At 36.0% G+C, this 10,446-nt stretch overlaps 1 long non-coding RNA gene across 1 annotated transcript in view; it reads left to right on the plus strand.

Annotated features, from left to right (window-relative positions):
• LOC118763078 overlaps positions 1-1,531 on the plus strand; it is a 1,673-nt gene extending 142 nt beyond the window's left edge. The window contains exons 2-3 of the long non-coding RNA XR_004998831.1: positions 620-624; positions 1,452-1,531. This is a non-coding gene — a long non-coding RNA (uncharacterized LOC118763078). The remainder of the gene's footprint in view (positions 1-619; positions 625-1,451) is intronic.
• Positions 1,532-10,446: the final 8,915 nt, after the last annotated feature.

Here is a 10,446-nt window from a genome sequence, read left to right on the forward strand (position 1 = left end):
GTGTAGTGGGTGCTTTTTACGTGCCACCCGCACAGGTGCCAGGCGAGGCTGGCAACAGCCACGGTCGGATTGGTGCAATTTACGTGCCACCAGCACGGAAGCCAGTTGAGGCGGCACTGGCATCGGCCACGAGTCGGATAGTGCTTTTTACGTACCACCAGTCCAGGGGTCCTGGCATCTGCTGGGTGCCAGTCATAGGATTGGTTCTATTTCGATTTCACTTGCCCCAACATGTCTTCGCAACCAAAGGGGGTTTGCATGGGTGCCTGTCGTCGGATGAGGTTCGATATCGACTTCGCTTGCCTCAACAGATCTTTGTGTCCAAGGGAGGAAAGGCATGCATAAATGGGCTGGGCTCACTTGTCCTGCCTGGTCTTCTCACGTACAGCATATTTCCAAAGGTCTCGGTCGTTGGTCATTTCCTCAGTGAGGCCTAAAGTCCTCAACACATAAATGTGAAACAAGGTGGAAAAAAAGAGTACTCAAATACCAATGGTAGAGTAATATGCTTTATTTAAAGCAGCAGAAAATTCAACGAAATCTGTTACTCTGAGTTTCTCTTTGCCGTTCATCAGCAAAAACTGTCTGATGAAAGGCAACGAGAAACTCAGAGTAACAGATTTTGTTGAATTTTCTGCTGCTTTAAATAAGGTATATATATATATATATATATATATACACGTTTATATATAAATGGCTGACGGTTAGTAAGTAGAAACACAAATAAGAAAGAAGAAAACAAAGGACCACTGATGCGGTCACAGGAGTGTGACGAAAGAACTCTGGCCGAAATAAGATTAAGATTAATGTAAAAAATAAATAACACTGAAGCAAAATAACACCAAATATATGGTGCGTGTGTCTTTATTGGCTAAACTGGCAAAATGACCATTCCGATATATATATATATAGGACAGACTTCTTTCAGTATCAGTCAACCAAATCCAGAAAACTGGCTATCGTTAGCCGGAGGCTATAGAAGACACTGGCCCAAGGTGCAACGCAGTGGGACAGAACCATTAACCACATGGTTGGGGAGAAAGCATCTTAGCACACATCCACACCTGTGCCTACATGTATGTTGGTGTGTTTACGTGCCCATGACATAGCAGTTCAGCAGAAGGTATCAACAGAATAAGCATCAGGCTTACACAGAATAAGTCCAGCAGCCAATTTCTTCAACTAAAAGGCAGTATTCCAGCATGGCCACACGGAAATGACAGAAACAAGTAACAGAATACAAGAGTAAAATACATCTGTATATACATACATACATATACACACACACATCCACATGGATATCTATATGGCTACATATACAGATACATAATAACACCACATACCAAGATGAGACTTCTTTTCCCCTAACGAAGGAGTCATTACCGTAATGCACCCTCGTGCATTGACTACGTTGATGAACCCCTAAAATGGCCATAGGGAATATAAATAAGGTTTTTTTTTTTTTTGCTTGGACACCGGCTTTTCTTATAAGGTTTCCTTTTATCTTAAAAAGTAACTTTTAATCATAAAAAATTCTCAATCGAACTTTTATCTATACCTTATGTATTTATATGCTTCCTATATAAACGCATTTTTATATTTTTATTATTTTAGGTTTTATAATGTAAAAAACTTTTTTTAGACGCTGAAGTATTAATTTTTTAATTTTTTTATATTGCCACAGACTGTACTCACTTTTTCTTTTTTTTCTATATGCTTATCTAAATGAAATATTGTTTCATCTGTGATTTTCTGCATCCGTATTCTATGTATAAGAAAAAGCATTATGTTTCTTTATATGTAATTAAATGTTCGAGATGTGATGTTAGGTTAATGACCTTAAATTTGTTGTTTGTATGTTATACATATATACGTATACAAACACTCATACACATATATTATATAAAATCCGTTGTGTGTGTGTCTTCTAGGATTTCAGGCATCCTCCATCTGATTGCGTACAAATTTGAAACCGACGTATATATATATATATATATATATATATGGGGGTGTGTGTGTGTGTGTATATAAATGTGTGTGTGAGCATACTGGCTTCATTCCTTGCGAGCTTACGCATGTTCTCAGCAGTCACGGCCCATGTTTCACTGCCATGTAGCATTGCTGTTCATACACATGCATCATACAGTCTACCTTTTACTCTGAGTGAGAGGCCCTTTGTCACCAGCAGCAGTAAGAGCTCTCTGAACTTTACCCAAGCTATTCTTATTCTAGCAGCTATACTTTCAGTGCACCCACCTCCACTACTGACTTGGTCACCTAGGTAACGGAAGCTATCAACTACTACTAGTTTTCCTCCCTGGAATATGACGGAATTTGTTCTCTGCACATTTTCAGTGTTTATTGCTCCCGAGCATCTGCCACATACAAAAACTATCCTCCCAGTTAGCCTTCCTTTGATATTACTGCACCTCTTATGTGTCCCTAGCTTACACTGGGTACATCTTATAGAGTTTCTACCTACACCTTTTCTACAGCTCGAGCAAGGCCATCTAGATGAAGGGATTTGTGGTTTGCCTGCCTTCCTACTTATTAGGACTTTGGTTTTAGCTAGGTTGATGAAAGCCCTTCGATTCTAATCCTTGTTTCCACACTTGAAACTTCACTAGTTCTGATAGTGACTCAGTAATTAGAGCAAGGTTGTCAGCATAGAGGAGCTCCCAAGGGCATCCTGTCTTGAATTCCTCTGTTATTGCCTGGAGGACTATGATAAATAGGAGGAGGCTGAGGACTGAAACTTGGTGGACCCCTACCTCTACCCTGAATTCTTCACTGTACTCATTGCCAACCCTCACCTTACTGACAGCGTCCTTGTACATGGCTTGCACAGCTCTCACTAACCATTCATCTATCCCTATTTTCCTTATTGACCACCAGACCACAATTAAAACAAAAAAAAAACAAAAAATCCTGTCATTTTAATCCCAATCAAGGCCAGGTATCTCTGCTAGTTACATATAAATCCTTATAGGTGCAAGAGTAGTTGTGCTCTTAGAAGTGGGCTCCCCAACTACGTGGCCCCAGGTAGTCACACTGAGTGGCACCTTGGGCAATTGTGTCTTCTACTAAATCCTTGGGCCTACCAAAGACTTGTGAGTGGTAGACGGAAACTGTAAGAAGCCTGTCGTATATATGAATGTGTCTGTGTGTCGGCTTTTGTCCCCTACTATCGCTTGATTACCAGTGTTGGTTTGTTTATGTCCCCGTAATTTTGCAGATTGGTAAATGGGGATAAAATAGGTACCAGGCTTTAAAAAAGTGCCCCAGCATGGCCACAGTCAAAAGACTGAAAATACACACACATTATATATATATATATATACACACGCGCGTGCACACACACACAATGTACTTACGTGTATAGATGTATATATATTTCTTTACTGGCCGCAAGGGGCTAAACACAAAGGGGACAAACAAGGACAGACAAACGGATTAAGCCGATTATATCGACCCCAGTGCGTAACTGGTACTTAATTTATCGACCCCGAAAGGATGAAAAGCAAAGTCGACCTCGGCGGAATTTGAACTCAGAACGTAGCGGCAGACGAAATACAGCTAAGCATTTCGCCCGGCGTGCTAACGATTCTGCCAACTCGCCGCCTTCGATGTATATATACATAAATACATGTACAGACATGCATACATATGAGAAGTCATCAATTTAACGTCCAATTTTCCATGCTTGGTTGTGTCCGACAGAATTCATTGAGTGAGATTTTCTACATCCAGATGTCCTTCCTATCAGCCACCGTCACCCGTTTACAAGGAAGCAAATATATCCCAACGGCCCAACATGTCTTCCCTAAAGATCCGTAACAAACAGCTGGGCTGTGTGACGACGATAACGTCCGTTTAAAAGTCTCACACAATGACAAGACAAAGAGAGAGACAAACAAACTAGCACAAGGATATACACAAATACATTATATATATACGAGAGGGCTTCCTTCAATTTGTCGACTAAATCCCTTCACAACAGAAGACATGCCCAAGGTGCGACACACACACACACATATTCATATGATGTACGTGTGTGATTGTGTGTGTATGGATAGAGACTGATCGATAGAGAAAGTGTGAAAAACAAAGAGATTGACAAGTACGGACAGATTCACAATAAATATAATTTGACACTTAATGCGTATTTGTCGTTAATCTGTTTTTTTTTCTTTTTAAATTTTTTTTTCTCCTTCCTATCAAATATCCTGAAGAATACCTTAAGCTCGAAACGTCAAAGACACCTCCACGTTACAGGTCTTTGATAGAAAATTAAGTAAAAAAAAAAATTAAAATTAACTTCATTTTCACTTATCTTAAGCTATTTTCGTCGTAAATTTCTAACGCGCGTGTGTATATATAAATATATATATATATAGTGTGTGTGTGTGTATATATATATATAATGTGTGTGTGTATTATATATATATATATATTTATAGTGTGTGTGTGTGTATGTATATATATATATATTTATAGTGTGTGTGTGTGTGTATGTATATATATATATATATATATATATATGGTGTGTGTAACATTAATGTACACACGCACATGTATGCAACGTATATGTCTATTTTTATATATACATGACGGATATAACACTATTATATCTATCTTATTTTTATATTTAATTTACACGTAGAATATATAAAGTGTGTGTATACATATATATATATATATATATATATATACATACACACAAACATACATGCATATGTTATAAATACAGGTATTTAACTTGAAACGACGAGGAAGTCAACAGAAATACTTTCAGCTAATAAATATAGGTAAACTGCAACTAAAAACTATTTATCTGTCCCTCCATATATATAAATAGAATTTCTACTTTTTCTTTCGGGTTTCTCTTTACTTTTCGTCAATTTTGAAAAATAAATATTTTAAGTCTGTAGAAAGAGAGATTCGTGTATTTTCAGGTAAACGGAACTAATTAGAAACACTGGGAAAAAAGTGATAAATACAATGGGATTTAGGCAGTTAGATAGAGTATAATAAAGAAAGACATTTGTTAAGTGTTCATAGAAAGAAGGAATAATACAAACTTGATATTTTTCAAGTGGTGGAATGTTGGTGTGGAATAGTGGAGCGACGGTGTGACTGTTTCATGTACGACGGAAGTTAAATGAAAGGGTGTTACAATGAAGGCTTACACCGACTGGTATGGTAATTTATCTGTAGACAAAGCGGTGTAAATTAACCAGCATGCATTGCAACTGCTAAGCACTGGAAACTGAAAGTTGGTCCGCTGGTGGTCGCTGGGTTTGCTAGAAACAGCAGTGAAATCTCACTTAAATGACATTCTGCTATATTATACACTTTAAATAATGCAGTCTACGGATCTTTTCCGAAATGCAAGAAATTAAACAACAAATAGCTTACAAACTACAGAATTTTCTCAAGAAAGCCAAGAGAAAAAGATGTTTTATGTAACACATTCTACCAGTATATGAAGTTTAAAAGTGTTTAGTTACAAAGAAATTATTTTAAAAATCTGCCAGTCAAAGCAAAAAGATCCCAGTCTACATATCTAAAAAGGATGACCTCAGCTATAATACCTTTGGTCTTTTACTTGTTTCAGTCATTTGACGGCGGCCATGCTGGGGCACCACTAAGTTACAGGGATGTAAACACGCCAACACCGGTTGTCAAGCGATGCTGGGGGACAAACACTAGCGCGTGCACACACATACGACGGACTTGTTCAGTTTCCGTCTGCTAATTCTAGTCATAAGGATATGAGTGGCCTGAGGCTACAATAGAAAAACATTAGCCCAATGTGCCATTTAGTGGGACCGAACTCGAAACTCTGAGGTTGAAAATCAATCTTCTTACCATACTCATTCTTGATTCATTTGATGCCAAACGTCATGAGGTGGAGTCCTGCAGGCACCTCTCCACCCATGGAAGGGATCGGTGAGGCTTTATAGAAGGATAATTGTTATGCTTCGTAAAATTAATGAGGTTTTAAACTGGTCCAACATTATGACGAAGAAGAATCTAGAGATGCAGACACGTTTGTTTTTTTTAAGATAGAAGTCTTTTATTTGCAATAATTCGCTAAAAAAGAACATAATTTACGAAAATATACAATAAGAAAAGCAGGAGAGAGAAATCAAATCACAGCCTAGGTCTTCAATTATGGTCGCACCAGGGGGAAATTGGTGTTCCCTCTAAAACTAATCACGGGAGAGGAGGAGTCCCAAAAACTTCAAGGTTAATTTGGGAAGAGATCTGTTATGTAGCAGCTTGAGGGCGGTTTATCGATGTGGTCTCTCGACATGTTAGAAATAACAGTCACGACGTCTTTAAATCAATTAAAAAAAAGTGAGTGAAAACAAAATGAATTGGCTTACAGTCGAAAAATGCTTGACTATAGGCCTGCTTGGTCCAGACTGACCTGGGACTAAAGAACACTATCCTCTGTATGCACACTATGTCTAAAAATACGAAGTCTTGACACTGCAAATAGAAAGTTTATTACTGGCGTTCCAGTTGTGACCATTTCATCTTTTCTTTATTTTTAAGAAGACGATGTTATGTGAATCGAGGGAGGGGATTTGACTGCGATTTCTAGCAAGTCGAACGCCCACGTGGTGACTATTTTAGTTTGAGCAAGAAGGAAGGGTTGTATCAATAGCCTTCACAGGCCATCGTAAGCACATCGATGTTGATAATGTGCTTTTTTTATGGCTGCTTGAAAAACGGAGGCAAAGGGAGATGAAGAAGGTGGGGAGGACAATAAGGCTTAAAGAGAGTGAATAGAGTGACCCTGAGTGTCGGTGACATGAAAACCAGTCAGCTTGACGAGCAGACTTGGTCTAGATTCAGTTACAAAAGAATTAGGAAAGGTGAAGGAGAACAACTTCATTTTAATCACTTAGGTTGGTAGGATATGCAGTCTAGGACAAGCGTTTCTGTGAAAGCAAGCTGTGAGGATTGTAAAGGAGACAGACTGTCACGTTTAATAAAAGTTGAAATTGTTTCCAACTTTATAAACTTGTCAAGCAACCCTGGTGAATAAATAAATAATTATACGGCTGTAAATCTGTTATCGTTTTCTTGTCAATAAACAAGTGGTGAGTGTCAAAATATTCCACCACTAATATTTATTTGGCGAGCAAGGGCAAGGGCACTGGCCCAACGATGTCTGCTAAATGTACTTATAGCAGCACAACCTTACACGTTAAGAGAAACATCTTTTTATTTCTTTTCTCTGTGTAATACTTTTGCCTGTCTTCCAAAAGCTTTATCTTTTCAATAATTTCAGTCACCGGACTGCGACCTTGCTGGGGACTGGCATCAATAATTTTAGTTAATTATTATTTATATCGATCTATTTATAGTCTGGTGTTCATTTATTTTTAAAGTGTAAACTACGGGACCCAAAGAAACTACGGTGAAAGTCTGTTTTTCGGTTAGTAAATTTAATCAGACAACCCCTTCAATGAGGTTTAAAATTTGTCCCTTAATGCTTCTAGCAGGACTTGTATCTCAATATGAAACAATAATTATTGTTTCTTCCTCTCATATTTATTTAATTTACTTCCAAATCCTACCGAGATCGACTTGGAATTTCGTCTCATCGAAGATTATATACTAAAGGTACCAGTCATATAGCAGGGTCGATGTAATCGGCCAAACACTTTTCCCAGCAAGTGGCCGTCTACAAGTGTGTGTGCGTGTGTGTTTGGACGGTGGGGAAGGGGTGTATATGTGCATGAGTGTGTATGTATGTAGAATTCTCTTTTTTGGGGGAATAGTGGATCTCGAAGCAGATGAAGCTTTATCACCTTTGCGATCCACAATTCAAATGCAAAAAAAAAGTGAATTATTTTATGTTCCCTGGAAACTTTACAAATTCTTATGGTGTCAACAACACACACAAACATATGTATGTATATATATATACCGGAGTAAGCACATAAATGTGAAACAAGGTGGAATTAAAGTACTATAATACCATAATACTATAATATTTAAAATCAGCAGAAATATAACAAAAGCTGTTACTCAGAGTAGCCTTTGTTACATTTTTGCTGCTTTTAAATAAAGTGTATATATATATATACCAACATATATATATTTATGTATATGTTGTTATATAGGGCATGCCTATAAAACAAATACAGGTGTGTGTGTGTTGATTGGTTCTGGGTCTGTCCTGATCAAGCAAATCTATGATCAAAGACATTCCATTCTCCCCTAAAAACAAAACCGTTATCCAGTTCTATATTCTTAAATGACAGCAGGATGTAAATTTTGCTGACGCAATTACTCTAACGCTTCTAATGTGACAAGCGTGCTACTGTACTCAATATGTCGCCTTGGTTCATCTGTCTGTCTTTCTTTCTCTCTCTCTCTCTTTGTATGAGCGCGCGCGCAATGTGTGTGCGTTTGAGTGAACGTGTGTGTGTGTGTCCAGCTGTGTGTAAAGGCGCCCGCGAATATGTGCGCGTGCGTGTGTGTGTGTGTGTCTAGGAAAGTAGCATGTTTTTTTTTATTGTTTCTAGGAACCCGTGTGTTTAAATTAAAACATTCTAGGATTCCGTGAAAGACGTCTTTACATCAATTAACGTGATTTAGTAAAAATCAGTTGCATGTAAAGAAGTGCTTTTTATTTTCTAAACAACTTATGATCATGCACACACACACACACACATAAAAATATTTAGTCGTCTAAGAAGAATGCATAAATCAGGAAAAACAGGCACCCGTGTATCTGTCAATCGAGTGGGTATTTTAAAGTGTATAATATTGGTAACAACGGTTGTAATGAATCTACAATACTGTATGGTGTGTGTGTATACACACACACGGAACTGAAATGTTTTCTACTATTAGTTTCATGCCACGAACACTACATATATATTTATATCTATATATATATACATACATATACATATATATATTTATATCTATATATATATATATACATACATATACATATATATATATTTATATCTATATATATATACATACATATACATATATATATATTTATATCTATATATATATACATACATATACATATATATATATTTATATCTATAATATATACATACATAACATATATATATATATTTATATCTATATATATATACATACATATCATATATTATATATATATATTTATATCTATATATATATACATACATATACATATATATATATTATATTTATATCTATATTATATATATCTATATATTTATATCTATATATATTATATATTTATATCTATATATATTTATATCTATATATATATATATATATATATATATTATATATTATATATTTATAATATATATATATTTATGTTTCTAAATAATTTGTTTCACCCCAAAGTCTAATTAAAATTAAGGTACTCTTCGTTCTCACTAATGTACAGGTACAGGTGCCATGATTTTTTAAAACATCCTATAAGGGCGGAGACGGAGGCTGACGAAATACGCTAAAATTAATTGTGACGGGACATAGTCTAAATCTTCATACCGAACCTGTCTGGTGCCAATGGCACGCAACCGTGAACCCAGTTCTTTCTTGTATAAAGTGGTTAGCGATAGGAAGAACATCCAGCAGTAAATACAGAAGAAATTCGTAACATATATAACAACAAAGATTAGAGATATGATAAACGAGCGTTAATGTATGACGATGATAATAAAGATAAATACATGGATATATATATATATATATATATATATATATATATATATATATATATATATGTATATATGTGTATGTATATATATATATATATGTATATATATATACATACATATATATATAAAGGTCATATGTTTTCGCTTTAAACAAGTGCGTAATAATACTGCAGGATAGACAAAAATACTCAATGGATAAAAGCAGAGTGGATGTATACGTAGTTAAGAAAACAATAACGCTTACAAGACTAGTCTCGCTTCCTTCGCCACAAAATACATCTAAGCGGATCAAACTATGTAATTCCGGATTCAATCCCGTGGCGTAAAACTTTGATTAACCAATACATTGTGAGTGGAATCCGGAGGACGGAGACTGTGGCGAAGCCCATGTTTCTGTGTGTGTATGTGTGCGTGTGAACGTCCGTTATGAGTGTGTGCGTTTAAGTTTACACCAATCTAAATGCCGATGTTGTTTATGTGTATATAAATATATATATGCATCACCTGCAACTTAGCAGTCATCAAATAGTAATCGATAAAATAACTAGCAGTCTGAGAAATAAAGCGCTATTCGATTGGACATGGCGAATTTTACAAGGAAACGAGACTAGTTTTGTAAGAGATAATTAAATAAGTATGTATGTGTGTGTGCATATATATATATATATATATATATATAAAATGTATGCATAAATACTTATGTATGTATGTACTCAAGATACGTAATATGTGTTTACACGAACAAAAT

The sequence above is a fragment of the Octopus sinensis genome, linkage group LG4 (assembly GCF_006345805.1).
Source record: "Octopus sinensis linkage group LG4, ASM634580v1, whole genome shotgun sequence".
NCBI lineage: Eukaryota > Metazoa > Mollusca > Cephalopoda > Octopoda > Octopodidae > Octopus > Octopus sinensis.